The 3,939-nt window shown below is 40.2% G+C and overlaps 1 pseudogene; it reads right to left on the bottom strand.

Annotated features, from left to right (window-relative positions):
- Positions 1-654: 654 nt before the first annotated feature.
- Positions 655-753, bottom strand: LOC111755737 (U6 spliceosomal RNA; annotated as a pseudogene).
- Positions 754-3,939: the final 3,186 nt, after the last annotated feature.

Below are 3,939 nucleotides of genomic sequence, written 5' to 3'. Positions count from 1 at the left end.
TTGCCATTGGGGAGACAGGAGGTAAGTTCTGATTATTTAATCAACACATTAATGAATTGTTTAGGAGACCTCAGGTAGAGTTGTGGCTCATGTTTTCAGTAAGAGCACATCGGTTAGTTAGTTAGTCTATTCCAGAAACTCCTTTGATTAAAATTGTGAGAAAAGACATATACCATACCACTCTGTGTTATTAAACTTTTATTTTGTGATTTTTAAAATTTACTTAGGACAGGGAAATTTTGAAAATGAGATTTGCTCTACTTTGGGATGGTCCCTCATTTCTACTTTCTTGGGACTTTATATTGAGTTAATTGCTCCACTGCATGAAGTCATAACTCCGCTATGGTCATTCTATTGCTGAGACATAAAAGAGTGGTACCTACTGTACTCTGTTCATGTTTCCTTAAGGGAAGGAACTCTCTCTCCGTCATACTGAATGAAAAGTGTAGGAAGGATATTTACAGCTCTTCTCCAACCTCTGAGTCCTCATCACTGGAGGACTTGATCATCTTATCTAACTGATAAGTTGAAAGAACAAAAGGAAATTGCTTAGTTTCTTCTCACATCTGCACTGAAAGCAAACCTACCTGCTAGGGTTTTGTGCTTCTCCATACCTTAACCTGTGAGTCAGCCCCGTGGAGGGTGCCTGGGGTTAATAATGGGTGGCTGTAACTGGGGATACTTTGCACAGGGGCCATGCTAATCTTCTCTGTATCATTCCAATTTTAGTATATATGCTACCGAAGCGAGCACAGCTGGGGATCCTTTGAATCTAATTTAGAGTTGAAATAGTAGGGAGATCATTGTAGATACACAGTGTAGACAGCTACTCCGGGCTACACCATGTTTTAAGAAGAGATCGTCAAAGCAAAAATACAAAACTTGAGCATATTTTTATTGACGGAATTCTAAAGCCAGGACTTAAGATCGATAGATTTGGAAGAACAGGTAAAGACAGCAGTGTCCACCCTGAGACTAGATCAAGGTACCCTGAACTGGAGAAGGGACCACACACAGAGAGCTGGGACACTAACAGGGCTCTATGCTCGAATGAGCCTTTGCTCCTGAACTACTGGAGCACATGGAAGATGAACGATGAGGGTCCCCACATTCCATTCAAGTGAAATAATTTCCACCTCATTTTTATCCAGTGAGAAACTCTCACAGATAATTGCTAGGACACTGTCTCTTCATCCTCCGTTTTTCCACAAGCAAAACCATCTTGAAATGACCCAGGCTGTTGGGAAGCTATTTGAGATGCACAGAGATGATGATTTAGACAAGTAAAAAGGATCATGGAGGTTTGGAATGAAAACTGCATGCTACAGCTCAGATTCAGCTGACTTAAATAGAGTTATATTTAAAATTGAATATGCTTCCTCCTCTGGTCAAAGGACCATACTCTGTATCAGTGATGATTCTGATTCTTAGGTCTTAAATCAACTCAGTCTGAAGTTGGAGCAACAGATTTTTTTGTAGTTTTGGCTTCAGACCCTGAGATTGCTATTTTAGAGAATAATTAACTTTTTAACAGAGGAAATAAAATTTAGCAATCCTCTGTAAACACAGCAAGTATACTGATAGATACTGATATATACCTTTAACTTTCAGGTTAGAGCAAATTGGGAGACATTGAAAGGCAAATATATGTGAGGAGAACATTGTCATTAAGTTATTAAGAGCTCTATGTTTGAAATTTGATAAATATAGGCTATACAAGTGTCTGTTTTGAATAAGTCATTAATTTCCTATCCTTCAATACTTCATTTGCATAAAAGGAAAATAGTTTCCAGAACCCAAAGTTGTTCTGGAATTCAATGAGGTGATGTCTGTAAAGAGCTTAGAAAAATCTCTGGTACAGAGGAGTAAAAAATATGTTAGTCATTGTTTTGAAGAGTCATAGCACATTTTAACTTTCTGCCCAGACCATCATCACTGATTTCATTGAAGTCGTATGGGTTTATTTGCTAGAAAGCCAGAACTTTCAACCATCAGATAATGTGGGTTCCTTTTGGAGGCTGAGACAAAAAAACGGAACAGTGAGCTCCTGCAAGACTACATTATGAATCAGAATTTCAACATACAAGTCCAGGTTCCTCCCCTGAGGAGCACGGCAGGTCTGGGCATGGCAGACAGGCTGTGGTCAGAGCAATCATCACTGCCCTGGAACCACTGTCATCCTGGAAAAGCTACCACACAAGGCAGCATCGTCCACCAAGCACTCTGGCACTTGTCTGGGAAGAGATCAGTGACCTGTGGCCAAGAGGGAACTTCTGGCGGGCAGCAGAATGCAGAAACAGCCTGAGTCATGTCAGGCTCATTAACACCATCTGCTGCATCTAGATAGCCTCGGTCAGCTGGAGAGGACTCCTAAGTTATTGACACCATAGGGACCTTTTATGAATTTATTTTCCTGCTGTTCCAGTATTACTATCTATGGAAGGGACCTCCATGAAGTGATGCTTATTATCAAGCTTGATTAGGAGTAACAGTAATTTTATCTATTATAATTTGGGGGCACATACAAGGATTTCGCACTCTCAAAGCCCACAACTTACCACAGTACCTCACCACCATCCACTGCACCTGCTCTTTCCTGTCCAGGATTTGCCACAGTTTTGTTGCTACCTGGAGGGAAAGGACAAAAGTAGCAGCACTGTCCTCAGAGGTCACTGTTGAGTAGGTGGCCATATGTTTTCCTTATCTAGAGTCGTGTTATCTCTGAACTTTATCCATGCATGTATTTTCTTCCCAAAGTTTTGCTTATTTATGCATTCAAAAATATTTTCAAAACTTTGTGATACAGGCTGAGGACATAGTTGTGATCGAGACAAACAGGGTCCCTGCCCTCTTGGAAAATATACTCAAATGCCAGTGAGATTAGTTCTGATTGTGGGATTGTTGGTGTGGGACAAAGGATACAAGCTAAGCCAAAATTGCCTAGTTCAATTCTTGGAAACTTTCCTTTCATTTGTGTGGCTGTTGGATAAGTTAGTGAATCATTACAGAAAGGCTGCTGGTGTTGGAAATGGGGTTATAATAGCCCCCCTTCCTTCCATATCTTTAATCTAAGACTTAAATTCTGGTGTTACTAGAATTATGTGAATAACCCAAGGTAGAACATTTTAATCAGAAGCAACAGTCAGGGCAAAAGTACTGTGATGACACAAGCTTAAGAAGACTCTAGTTACTAAAAGTGGTGTCTGCATGGACCAAGTGACAGGGGATGGACCAAGGGACTGGGAAGTTACTGAGTTTGATCAACAGGCTCTAGGGAAAGCTACTAGGAGAGGTGGACATAAAGTACTTCACAGGGACTCGGTATGCAGATGTCTCCCTGGTTTGCAGCAGCCCGAAATTTAGCAGTCACTGAGAACTTCAGAAGGGCAGTATGATGGAACAGGCTCTCTTGCCCTTAGCAAAGAAAGCTGAGTAAAGAAATATAAATAATTTCTATCATACATTTTGGATCTTATTACTCTTTCAGTTTATTATTATTATTTTTTATGCTAGAGAGACAATATGATATTTACAAATGTGAGTCTGATTTATTTCACTTCTGAGTATAGTTTCAAGTTGCCTCCATTTACCCATAAAAGCCTCAAAATCACCCTTTTAATAGCTGAGTAATATTCCATTGTATAAAAATACCACATCTTTTTTATCCACTCTGTGGTTGAGGTTGTTTCCAAGATTTAGCTAATATAAATTGTGCTGCTATAAACATGGGTGCTCGTATATCACTGTGATACGACGTTTTCAATTTTTCTGAGAAAATACCCAGGAGAAGAAGGGCTGGATTAATGGGACTTCCAATCCTAGTTTTTTAAGGGATCTCCATCTTGATTTCCATAGTGGCTGCACCAGTCTACACTCCCACACCAACAGTGGAGCAGTGTTCCTTTTCCCCCGCAGCCTCGCCAACATTGGTTATTGGTT

Source organism: Cavia porcellus, unplaced genomic scaffold (genome assembly GCF_034190915.1).
Source record: "Cavia porcellus strain 051 isolate PalLab524CR breed Dunkin Hartley unplaced genomic scaffold, mCavPor4.1 scaffold_32, whole genome shotgun sequence".
NCBI lineage: Eukaryota > Metazoa > Chordata > Mammalia > Rodentia > Caviidae > Cavia > Cavia porcellus.
Note: the sequence above shows the minus strand (reverse complement) of the source record. Positions and strands in the feature narration are given on the sequence as shown.